This window comes from Lissotriton vulgaris, chromosome 7 (assembly GCF_964263255.1).
Source record: "Lissotriton vulgaris chromosome 7, aLisVul1.2, whole genome shotgun sequence".
Classification (NCBI taxonomy): domain Eukaryota; kingdom Metazoa; phylum Chordata; class Amphibia; order Caudata; family Salamandridae; genus Lissotriton; species Lissotriton vulgaris.
In genome coordinates, this window is record NC_141695.1 from 392,180,167 (window position 1) to 392,193,938 (window position 13,772).

A 13,772-nucleotide genomic window follows, 5' to 3' on the forward strand; every position below is an offset into this window, starting at 1 on the left:
TGTACTTCTGTCTAAAGTAAACCTTCCATTTTATATTCTCTTGTCCGTACTCTTGCATATCTCCTGTATTTTTTTCTTCCATGCTCACCTTGGATTTTCTTAGTATCTACGCTTTGATCCTTTAACGTTGGGGTTAACTTTCTTCTTCCTTCCGCCTTGCTGATGCACAGTTCTATTTCTTGGGTTCCCCTTGTGTGAACCTTTTCTTATTTGCGGTTTCTATTTTTATGTTGTAGAAGAAAGAAGGATATGTAATAATCTGTATTATATGTATTTGGTTACTTTCTCCCTAGCTGGTCAGCCAGTGTAAATGCGATGCATGGAATGTTGGTGTGATGGTCTTGAATGGAATGTTTGGGTGCCTGGATGCTTGAGTGTGACAGTAGGAGTATGGGCTGAGCAGCAGGCAGACTGCTCCTGGTGGGGCTGCATTTCTACAACTCATCTACAATAAATCTACATGAAACTGCATCTTGGCTATGAATTTCATCATTTCACCTGCCGATGAATAGATGGGTGGATCGACACAATAAAAGTTTGAGCTTTGATGAAAGAAGACAGGTAATTGGTGTTTTATTACTGAACGGGAAGATCAGTTCATTTCAAAAGTACTGGAGAGGGTGCTGCTTGCATGCACTTCTAGGCTTTCTGCTGGTCACTCATTGCAGTGCTTGCCTATCTCAGAAACTTAGGGCTCTGTTACAAATGGTCTCTTTGGGACTGACGTTACCAGAGCTCCACAAACTACAGACCTGGTTAAATCTGTGCACCGTGATATTGGACCAGTGTGTAGTGCTGTGGGGGCTGAGGGTAGTGCTGCTTCGGCCTGCCTCTGCTCGTCTTGCGTCTCCACAATGGGTGGAGCTGCTAATGCCCCCACCCCCTCAGTTTTCTCCTCTTCTGTCACCTTACCAAGCACCATGGGCTTTAACTAAGCACATGCAGTCATTTACCACCTGCCCAAAGCGGGGGAAGGTAAAAGGATGGGACTTAGGGCGATGGCCATTCTGTTCCACCCGAGAGACGGCAAAACAGACAGATCAGGACCCAGCATTCCAGGGTCTTCCAGTTTTTCTCCATTTTGGGGGAAATGATTCATAATACCCAGAGTTATGTGTGTGGTACTAGCTAGACTTAGAAGTTATGGTCCTTTGTGTATCCCCGCGCCTAAATCCGGCAACTCTTAGTGAGGGCCTAAATATCTCCTTGTTCCCTACGTCAATATCCAACTGTCTCACAGCACTGCATTGTCCCTGTCCGCATGTCTCACTGTCTCATTTCTTCATGGACGAAGGGCCTCCTTGATTGTATTTCATCTACAACTGTTGCTCGTTTTTCTTCATTCCTGGTTATTATTGTATGTCAATCTGTTTTATATATGTATATATATATTCTCGCTCCAAGGACAACATATATATATATATATATATATATATATATATATATATATATATATATATATATATATATATATATATAAATATAGTAAGTTTAGATAGTATGCCTTGAGCTTTCCTTTTTCATATACTCATATGTTGGGTAACCCTTTAATATGAGCATAGAGAGGTTGATGTGGACAGGGGCTGGATGGTGTGCCTGGCTCCAGGAGGGAGGAGTTGCACTTGGGACCTGAATAGGGCTGTGCCTTCCCTCCACAATGCTGGCTCTGCCCCCTGTTGTGCGTCTGAGCACCTAGCTCCCATCTGACAATCGAGAGAGGAACTGAGCACAACAAAGTGCTCCAAAGCTCCCCCCAAACCAGTTGCATCTGGTTTTCCCCCAGCTCTGTGCTGTGTGACAAAGGGAAAGGGTGTTTAAATGTAGGGGCTGTGACTCCAGTGCTTGGTGTGCTGATCCTGACGCTGGGGGCTGCTGCTGCTTGGCTCCAGGAGGAACCGCCACAAGGGACTGCCTCCCTGCTGGAGGGCCCTGTGGGCTGGCCTGCCTGAGCCCAGCCTTGTGCCCCCTTCCTCCTGAGGGGATTCCCCTGGACTTGAGACTTTAACCTTTCTATCGCCTGGGGAGTGCTTTGCCTTTAATTGGAAGAGCGCTTTGCTCTTTATTTGCTGGGAGGAGTGCCTCCTGGGCACTATTTGTTTGGAATTGCCAGCAGAGAAGAGAAGCTGGCTTTGGCAGCGTGAGGCTGCAAAGGAGAACCGACGTGTAGGATTCCCCTGTGCTCCGCTGGTAAAGCAGGAGCCCACCCTGCGCTTTGTGGGGGAGAGTGTGGAAGACTGTTCTAGGGCCTGGAGAGCGCTTCTCTTCTTGACTTGCAGCTTCTGCTTATTGGAATTAAGCGGGAGCCCACCCCGCTAATTTGCTGTTTCTTTTAAACCCCTACCAGGTGCCCACCCCGCAAATGATTTTTATATTCAAACGCAGGTGTCCACCCCGCTCTATATTTTTAACTTCGAGGGGGAGCCTACCTCTCATTGCAGCCCAAACGGAGAAGCGATCCGTGGCCCGCCTGGTTGTAGGCAGGGCCTCGCAGACAGAAGCGGAAGGGCCGTGCGGCAGGAAGGGCCGCATTCAAAGACCCAGGCGGGACCCCTCTCCGCACTGGGATGTGAAGGTCGGGAGCTTGGCAGGCTCCCCATCCGAGTCCCGGGTCCCAGGAGGGGGCCCAGGTGAAGAGAGACCTGCGTCGTGCTGGCCGGAAGGTAGAGGAGCAGCCTGTTTGGAGGCGGGGCTCCCGTGACCATGGTGAGAGCCCCGCGTGTGGCTGCAGGATCAAAAGCGGCATCAGTAGGAGACCCGAGGGCCCCGAGGAGACAGAGCTTGCCGCAGCCTAAAAGGAGCCCAGTGAGTGGGTCCGCATATTCGGCATAGTGGTGCCGGTGCATTTTCAGCGAGGGCACCTGGGATCGTAAGAGTCCCAGAGTGGGGCTCAGGCGGCACGTGTAGTGCCCGTGCCATTTTCTTCCTTGGGGCACTGTTGTCTTGCCAGAGGAAAGGGGGGGTGTCGGGGCACATTGTCGGTGCACATTGTCGGTGCCCTCCCCCCTGGTGTTGCCCTAAGGCCAAGAGGTGCCCATGCCTCTGTTTTCTTCACAGCTGCACTGCCGAAGCGGGCAGCTGCAGCTTGGGGGCCTTTCTTGGCGCCCTCAGGTTGTTAGTGCCAGTGAAGGCACAGTGCCTGAGCGGTCCCGCAAAGGGAGCGTGCCGCTCCAATGACGGGGGTCACACTTGTGGTAATTAGAGCCAGTTAGTGCCAGGGCCATCTTTCCTTAAGGGCAATTGGTGAGAGAAGCCCCAGTGGTAGCCCAAGAGGCACCAGGAGTGCCAGACATTCTTTATGCATTTTCACCAGCTGCCGTGCGAGAGCGTAGGCAGCTGTGACATTTTGGCACCTTCATTTTCATTCAGAGAGGGGCTCAGAGGGCACGCTGGTGCCCATGCTAATTTTTACAGCTGCCCAGCAATTAGTGGGTAGCTGCCACTTTTAGGCCTAAACTCATGCGCACTCTTCATTCGCTGCATTGCAGCCAGCCCTGACTATTTTGGGCATAGGGTGTTGGACCCCTGTGAGAGGCCAGTTGGCCTGGGGACAGTTTTTCAGTGTGGTGCCCCCGCTTGGGGAACACTGTGTTTATGATGGTAAATACATGATGTATTTATACTATGATGCGTCTTGCGTAAATGTGATTTAGGCCTAATGGTATTATTATTGCATAGTGTGTTCCTAACTTTTACCAGTAGTTACTGGTTGTGCTCTACATTTATTATTTGTGCTACCTTTACAATTGGTGATTTGTCATGGTTATGACAGTGGCCCTGTCGGGTGTATATAATCCCCTGTAGATACTGCCCAGTGCCAGTTGGCACAGTGTAAATTGTGTGATTATGATCTAATGTGTTTATGGTAATACAAAGGCTATTTTTATATATAACCTTGTGTGGAGTTCCTTTTGTGGTGTGCCTAGTGTGTTGCTGCTGTGTGTGTGTGTGTGTGTTGTGCAAACGCTTTACACATTGCCTCCGGGATAAGCCTGACTGCTCGTGCCAAGCTACAAAGGGGGTGAGTAGGGGTTATCTTTGGCGTGTAACTCCCCAGCCCTGACTAGAGTGGTGGTCTCTGCCTGGCTTTGGCACAAGCCTTAGCCAACCAGAAATCCCATTTCTAACACATTTTATACCATAAATGATTACATGTTTCTCTCAATAGGTTTGAGGATGAATAATTAAAATAGTGTCTAGCCCTGTAAGGCAAAAAGGAATATTTTAACTTATGGTAAGATTACTATTTTTCTGTCAAGGCTACAAACTGAAAACACATTTGCTTTTCACAAATACATACTGGTCTTTTTGCCTTTGGCTTTCAGGCAACAAATGCTGTGCAACCGTCATGATGGGAAATCATTTAGTGCTAATAAAAATTGTCTACGAGTACCACAAAGGAAATTCATTAAATGTACTATTTTAGTCTATGGTCATAATATTTACCCTGTCTTTATTTATAATCACAGAACGTTTTATGATCTGGCTTGAAAGTGCAGCTGTCACCAATTATGTGAGGCACACTAGAGATGGGCTTTGGCTCCTTCCACCCGTTGGGAGCCAGGGGTACATGTTTTGATTGGGTGGAAGTTGGGTGTTGCTATAATATAGTGCTTGCCTGCCACCAGCTGTGATGATTTTGTTTTTCTATCCAGCTGGCTTAGCTTGAACTTTCAGGAGCACACACATGACATTGTAATGCTGTTAAAGTATCTTAAATAACTAGATACTTTATGGTGCTTGCCTTTCTCTGACAGTAGCACAGATGGGAGGAAGTCAGCCATTAACCTTCATGGAGTTTTAAGTCTGGCTTGACAGTGCAACTGCTGCTTGCCTTTTAAGCTAAAACAATATTATTCTACAGTTCTTTGCTTCCAAACAAATACATGTTCATTCCCATGCTGTTTACTTATGCTTCACAGCACCAAACACGATTCAGAAAAGGGGGTGGTGATGAACAGAGTGTCTGAATTAAGCAGACCACTCTTACCCAGTCCAAAGATCAGGGCTTGATCCATCACCGTTATTTAGTTCACTGCACCATCCCAGCTCGGAACCTGGCTATATGCAAATTAGTCTGTTACCCTGATCTTTGGACTGGGTAAGAGTGGTCTGCTTAATTCAGACACTCTGTTCATCACCACCCCCTTTTCTGAATCACATCACCAAACAGCACTAATTTAAAGCAGACCTATTGGAATTGCCAATGACAGCCTTATAAAATAATGCTTTACATTTCTTGTGTGCACTGTACTGGGGAAGGGTTGAAGGGCATCCACTTTGAAAAAATATGTCTCTGACAGGTATTATTCTATTGTTACATTTCAAACACAAACCATCCCTAAGTAAGTTAAGTAGATATTCATGAGACCTCGCATATCTGTATTACTCTCTGTGAACAGTAAGTTGGTATGGATGCTCTTTCCTTAGGGCCAAAAGAAACCTGTTTGGTGTCACGATTGACGCCAACAAACAAAATAATTATGCAGCGTAACGCTTCCTAGAGGGAATACCAGTGTTTTGGGGGAATTCAAGCAATGTCTCCATTACTTTGTTTTAACATTTAGTTGCCCTAATCTGCATAAGTATACCCAGACATGGATGTTTTAGTTTGCTTGCTAAAGGTACTCTAGATAGTTCTCACTAATTAAGACTGATAAGGAAGACATGCACAGGTGGGTTATGGTCTTATAGTTTGGAGTAAGATGTACAGATTTGAAAAAGGTCAGTCCTTGTCTTTGTACACAAACGAATAATTTAAGAATGGTGTTGAAATCTACCCCTGCCCAAAGTAACTACCACTGATATCGAATTATTCAAGTATTTCCCCCATTATTTATTTTAGTCACCCTATGAGGCTCAGATTTGAATCACGTATCAAGGCCCAGGAAGGCCAAACTACGTCAAATGGTGGGATATCTGTTGGGGCTAAAATGTCCCCATTGGGATGAGACTCTGTCTCACTCTTGCATACACAAATGATGGCCAGCGCATAGGTGAGTTTCATGCAGAAGGGTTTTTAGGCTTGTGTGTTGTATATTCTGTATTGTTGAATTGTTGGGTCTGTTGTATTTTTTTTGTTTTTTGTTTGTTTTTCTTTTGTGTGTAGTACTTGTTTCTGCTTTTAGTACTTTGTATACGTTTATGCTTTTTAGGTCTCGCCTATCCCAATCCGCAAGGAATGGATAGTCGAGAATTATAGGAGAGGCAAAAAAGGTTCTCAAACCATCAGGCGGATTTCAAGCAGTTCACGTGAACACAAGCACGCGCATTTCCCCACATCAAAGCCATCAGCCTCCCTCCCACAGGCTTCCCCAGCGTGCGCAGTGCGCGCTGGCTCAATTCTCCTCCCCCCTAATTGCTTTCACTGCCACTTCAAAGGGACCCTTTCCCGGCCGCTTTTTTTTATGTGTCTCTCCCCAACCTCCCTCCGAGATCTCTGTTTATTTTGTAATAATTAATTAATGCAGCCCACACCGAGGCTCGAACCCTGTTGTCCTGCTCCAAAGTCAGCAGCTCCAGCAGCGCGCACAGCGGCCATCTGTTGTGGGTCAGGTTACAAGGCTGTGTACCTTGTTTGCTGTGAACATTGACGTACTTTGTGCATACCTTCACTCCTCATCTAATTTTCATTCGAACCATTACCGACACCCCCCTCAAAGCACACTACTCCGTCTGTCCTCACCCATGTCCAAATCGAGACCAGTGTGCACACCTTGCTGGAAAACTGACTTTAAGTGTTTGATATGGAGAGGTACAGCTTAGCGCCCCCCAAAACTAATTTCATAGAAAGTCACCGGAAGTCAGTGCCGATTACGACACCACGGGCACTTCAGCCCCTGTGATCAATTAGAGGCCTTACTTCATCTAAAATGTGCGCAGTTGCTGATTTTAAACCCGCTCTTACACTCTTTCACAGTGAGCAACTATCCTTTTCGCTGACCCAGGGCGGAGGCAGATGGACGGCCTGCCCGCGCGTGTTGCTCCCCAGGGCCCAAGCTCTTGGGCTGTATCTATTTCTAACACTCTGAGGTGTTTCATGTCAGTGACAGCAGGTTTTCGTTTCTTCGTATTTCACCCCAGCCTCCGGTTGCCCCTTTTGACTGCATGCGAGTTCTCACCTTTCCTTGTAAATTAGTAAAGCGTTCTCCACTTGTGAAGAGATCGGGTCTGCATCTAACGCCTCAAGGGTAGGCCTCAGAACGCGTCGCTAATTGGTACAAACCTGTTTTTTTGGCTTTTGAACTTGCGTGCCTTTTCTTCCTAAGGCTTCTGCAGCTCAGCAAGTCTTACGAACTACATACGTTGTCTCAATTATAGGGTGGCTCAACGGTAGCGTTACATTACAACTTCACCGCGTGAATCACAAGACTTTTATTTTACCTGACAGAAGGTGATTGGGCACAAGTCGGACATGCATCCTATTCAATAAGGCCGCAGCTGAACCCAAAGTTTTAAAAACAGTTCTTTGTATCTAGCCGCTGGAAAAAGCAGTCACACAAAGTGGTGAAATCGCTAACGTTGTCAATAAAATGGCTATTCATTGTTATGTTTCAAATCAGCAACTGTGCCTACAAAAATCCATCAGGAATTAAAAGTTTATTTGGTTTTTACTGAGAGGTTTCTTGCTTTTTTTCCTTTCTTAAACTCTGAGTTGATTTATGCTGTTTTTGTGTATTAGTGTTCTGCTACCATCCCAGGCCTTGCTCATGCTGTATAACACTGTAAAAGCAATGGGCCCAAAGGTGCATGTTATTTACGTTCATAGATTGCATTAGACCAGTGGTTCCCAAACTTTCAACTCCTGAGGACCCCACTGAGTCACCACTGGGAGCCGGGGACCCCCAAGCAATTTAAATTTCAAACATTAAAACAGTAATTCGAAAAAAATAAACACATGTGTGCACACAAAACAAATACTCAAATTACTAAGGATTTAAGGGGCATATTTACAAGTCTGTATCACCATGGAAACGTCACTTTTTGCGATGCTCGCATGTCGAAAGGGGCTTTGCATTATTTACAAGGCAGAGGTAAGCCACTGAACATGGCTTAACTCTGCCTTGTAAAAACGGCCCCCTTTCGCGCAAAGCTTAGCGTGAAAGGGGTGGGTAGTGGGTTTTGCGGTGGGCGTTCCATCGCAAAGCCCATTGATTTTGATGCTGCCTCCTTTTTACAAGGGCAGCGTAAATAGGAGGCAGCGTCAAAATTAAGACCAGGGAAAACCAGGTCTTAACTTACCAAAACGAGGAGAAAGGCTTTATTTCTCCTAGTTTTTGCTTTTTCCATGTGTGTTACCTTGTGCAGCACACGTGGAAAACGCAAAACACCTTGGATTGTTTATGTTAAGGTAGGTGACCCTTCCTGCACCTAAACAATCTTTAAAAAAATTGCATTTTGTAACTTCCATGTGTGCTGCATTAAGCAGCACACATACAAGTGACAAAACCGCATTTCAAGATTGTTTATGTGCAGGAAGGGGGACCTTCCTTATACATAAACAATCTTCCCCTGCATGCAGACACCCTTGCACTGTGGTGAAAAGGTTCCTGCGTTGGCGCACACTTCACCAGCACCAGCACCAGCACAGGCTGAAATGTAAGGCTGCACCATATACTTGTAAATATGGTCCAACCGTGCTTTTCTGAAGTGGCGGAGCATGTCGTTAAGCCACGGAGGCTAAACACACTCTCGGTCACTTCTTTTGTAAATATCCCCCTTAGCATTTTATATTGAAAGAATTTGCAAAAAACAATATTTTTAATGGGAAGGTTGGTGCTGCATCTCCGTGACTAACTTTTAAATGGTTGGTTTTATTTCATAGTAGGAGGCTCCTACTCCAGCCTTGGCCAGACTGGAAACCTAAAGCAGCCCTTGCAAATGTTTTCAGACCAGTCCCCATATAGTGCACCCCTAGTACAGTGAGTGTGCCTGACCACTACAAAGGGGGATTTGGAAGGCTCTCCCCCCAAGAAATTTAGGAAACAATGGTGCAGTCTATAACACAGTTATCATTATATATTGAATTGTATTAGTTTTAAACGAATAGTAAATGAAGACCTTACTATGCACCAAGATACAACAATCTTTGTTGGGGTTCTTCAATGATTCCCTTATAATCACCCCCTAACAGTGCCTCTCATCTCTCCATAGCCCCTCTGTCACATGTATTTAATTTGTTTCATAGCATCTCTCATACCATTGAAGGATGCCAGAGCACTTTACATCACACACATATAGAGACAATTAATCATAAGTGTAAATCACTGTATAGAAAATGTTACATAAGGCAAAGGGGACTACAAGGTGTAGGATTCACATGTCATTTATACTGGTAGGCATTTTTAAAGAGTGTTTGGTCTGGAGAAGCACAAAAAACTCGGGATTCAGAACACAAGACAGTGGTTTGCATTTACTTTAACAATAAAAATGTATTCCACGCTAATAAACCTTTTTAGCAGCATCTGGATAATGAAAGACAGGGAAAAAAATACATTACTAACTTGTACCATGCAGTTTGCAAGCAGGTCTTTGATGACAGTTTATAGGTCACTGTGCTAGATTACGGTTGTCACTTATGTACTGCACAGTAACAAAATAATCTTTGTAACAAAATAATCTTTGTGACAAAAGCAGTAACCCACTCGCCTATGCACATAAAATACTCTTATTTAAAATGCATGGTGCACTTTCTTTGCAATATGCACATTAACCCTCTGTGCTACATTAGATAACTGAAAGCTGCTACAGGACAAAACTCTCACCTCTCTCCAGCAGGTACGTTAATCACTGGTGTCATCTTGACACTTTTATTGTTGATAGGGAACTGCTAACCATACACTTGCAGTGCTTTTTAAACTGCTGCCTGCGGACCCCCTGTGAAAGTGTCAGGGACCCCTGGGGGTCCGCGGACCACAGTTTGGGAAACACTGCATTTGACCATTCAATGGTGAACAGGGAATAGAATGGGGCAATCATTAACCTCAAATCCTTTTACTCAACTGTGAGAGGTTAGCCGTATCAGTTTTGCATTTACCAATTCTAGTGTAACTATAGTTATCGTCCACACAATTCCAGCTGTTCAGAGGTACTTCTATTTCAGAAATAGTTAAGATTATCCTATGGGTTACCTTACTCCATTGATTGATCAGACATCCACAAGCATCAGACATCCACAAGCATCAGGCATCCACAAGCATCAGGCATCCACAAGCATCAGACATCCACAAGCGTCAGGCATCCACAAATGTCAGGCATCCAAAAGCATCAAGCATCCACAAGCATCAGACATCCACAAGCATCAGGCATCCACAAGCATCAGGCATCTACAAGCATCAGGCATCAGACATCCACAAGCATCAGGCATCCACAAGCATCAGGCATCCATAAACATCAGACATCCACAAGCATTAGACATCCACTAGCATCACACATCTACACGCATCAGACATCCACAAGCATCAGACATCCACAAGCATCAGACATCCACAAGCATCAAACATAACAGCTCTTCTGCTGGGCCTTCCTTCCCTGTCCATTCTCGTCTCTGAGCCCACAGCAGAAGGCATGCAGTGTGTTTTATTTATTTTACTGTCCATTTCAAACTGACTTTGTTGGTCAAAAAAGGATAAACGCCTAACTCGCCCCGACTGGAATCAGACCCCAGATACTTCTTGTTGCACTCAGAAATATGTGGTGTAGGTAACCTGCTGAGGTGCCTTCACTTCATGGCTGGATAGAAAAAAAACTGTAAGGAGGCAATGAAAACAATGAGCACACTGGTAGTCCGGCTTCTCAGCATTCACTGTGCCCGCCTGCTCAGAAAGCACAAAACTGTCAGATAAGACGCTTTGCCTATGTGCAGGAACTAAGATCTGAACTCAGGTTTTGTGCCTTTGAAGCCAGAGGCCACATGTCTGCCTCCTTTTGTTTGGTTACAGTGGTTAACATCTGCAAATTCATTTATATTAGTAGCATAACACAGGTGCTCGAGGGGACGCATTGAAACGTTGAATCAAAATTTAAATTGCACACAGTAAATTCCTCGAATACAGGATGTTTACTGTTGCCCTCTATCTACCTCTATCTATCTATCTATCTATCTATCTATCTATCTATCTATCTATCTATCTATCTATCTATCTATCTATCTATCTATCTATCTATCTATCTATCTATCTATCTATCTACCTATCTATTGCCCTCACTCTATCTATCTATCTATCTATCTATCTATCTATCTATCTATCTATCTATCTATCTATCTATCTATCTATCTATCTATCTATCTATCCATCTATCGCCCTCACTCTATCTATCGCCCTCACTCTATATATCACCCTCACTCTCTGTATCTATCGCCCTCACTCAATCTATCTTTCGCCCTCACTCTATCTGCCTATCTATCTATCGCACTCACTCTATCTATCTGTCTATCTATCGATCGCCCTCACTCTATATTTCTATCTATCTATCGCCCTCACTCTATCTATCTATCGCCCTCACTCTATCTATCCATCGCCCTCACTCTATCTATCTATCGCCCTCACTCTATCTATCTATCGCCCTCACTCTATCTATCGCCCTCACTCTATCTGTCTATCGCCCTCACTCTATCTATCTATCGCCCTCACTCTATCTATTTATCGCCCTCACTCTATCTATCTATCGCCCTCACTCTATCGATCTATCGCACTCATTCTATCTATCTATCGCCCTCCCTCTATCTATCTATCGCACTCACTCTGTCAATCTATCGCATCACCACAGCATCACTCAGCCCCACCACAGCATCACCACTCAGGGGCACCACAACATCACTATGCTCTACCACAGCATCACTGAATGCTACAGCATCACTCGTCGCCTCCACAACATCATTCAGCGCAACCACAGCATCAATCTGTGCAACCATTCAACAACAACTGGTTCAAATATGTCCTCTCAATGTTTCAAGCTTTATTACAAATGTCACAAAAAGATGTTAATATTTCACTTCTGTTCTTGGATTTTCGTCACAATAAAATACACTGAACATAATCTTTACAAAAGTTATTTACAAAAGTTTAAGCTATTGCCATTATAAATTACAATCACTTTTAAGTATTAATTATTTACAAAAATTAAAAGCCATTGTTATTTTTAATATCAATACATCTAAGTCATGTAAATACAACACATATTGCATTACAAATGCTATAGGTGTCACATTTGCAAAAGTTAGAACTATTGGCATTATAAATGACAAAGCTAATAATTTCGCTATTTTCAAGACCAATACATAAATAAAAAAATTGTAATTTACAATATCAATAGCTCAAACTTTCCTAATGCGAGACCTATTGCATTGCAAATGCTTGTTCTACTTTTCAGAGCTGCATTCCCTGCTAACCCTATGGTAGTGAGGGCCTATGAAAAGTTCAATGTGGCACATTTTGAAGACTGACACATGAGTGGAGAGAGGAAGTTAAGGAGGGAAGGTTCTCCTGGTGTGACCTGTTGTCTTTTCACTTCTATCCTCGTTTTGGAAGAAAGTGTCTCTTTCACACACCTGTACTTGTGTGGGCTCCTGCTCATCAGTGAGCCTAATTTGTTTTTAAACTCAGGCAGGGTGTTCTCCCTTCATCTTGAAACTTGGTTTCTGAATAAAGTTATTTCTACACCTGGAGATCAGAGGTCTAAGCTTACTCTATTAGAGTGAGTTTGATCTGAGCTCTTACTCACAACAGACTAAATATCACATCTGATCAGATGTGCTTGAACTTTAAACGTGGCCCTGTTTATACCTCTACGTTTGGCATATGCAGACCGGTTCCTGTGAGCTCCAGGGGCCATATTACATAGATGCACATTTCCTTAATAGCCCCAGGGGGACCTTTTAAAATTTGCACCCGGTACAATCAAGGAATATGTGCTGTAATAGGGTGAATGCGGAACCCTCAGCACAGCTGGGAACTAGCGCTGCCCCTGGACGTTGCATTCACATCCGCTCCGTGTTTTCACAGGGCAGGCGGCAGCCCGTCTGCACTTTTAGGGGGGATTAGAGATCCCCTTGCAGGCAGGTGCAGTAAGTGACTGCATCCACCTGTAAGGGGATATTTGGGGTGCCCTTTCATCCGCCAGGGGGCTGCAATCAGGATGCACACTTACAGTACGCCACAGTGCGCCTCCTGAGAGCTTCTTTGCCTCTGCGCCCGCGTCTGTAATACGGCACAGGCACTGAGGCAAAGGGATTCCGTCTTTTGCATGGGGCCATGCCCCATGCAAATGAGGGAACACCCTCTTGAGGAAGCACTAGTGCTGTATGTGGTAATACAGAAGGCCATGCCCCCATGCAAATGAGGGAACACCCTCTTGAGGAAGCACTAGTGCTGTATGTGGTAATACAGAAGGGGACGCACAAGCGTCTGCAGCTCCTTTCGTAATACTAAAGTGCCCCCGGGGCGCACAAAGCTGGCACAAACGCCAGTTGTACCCCTGGGGCACTTTTATAAAACGGCGCCAGATGCTCCAAGAGGCAATCTCACTGCAATGGGGCCCTCTTACAGAAAGCTTCATTTGATCAACAGCGCCCCTCTACTCACATCAGAGTGCTGCGCCACTATTTTTGTAAGCTTTAAGTTAGCCTACTTTGGGGAAGTTTGGTGGCTATTGTATGTATTTGGCATATTTTTTATCATTTCAGATTATCATTATGTCGCCGTAATCACTGACGCCAACTCTGTTATGCACATTATTTTCACTCTAAGAATTATCAAAACTTGGAAGTCCTGACT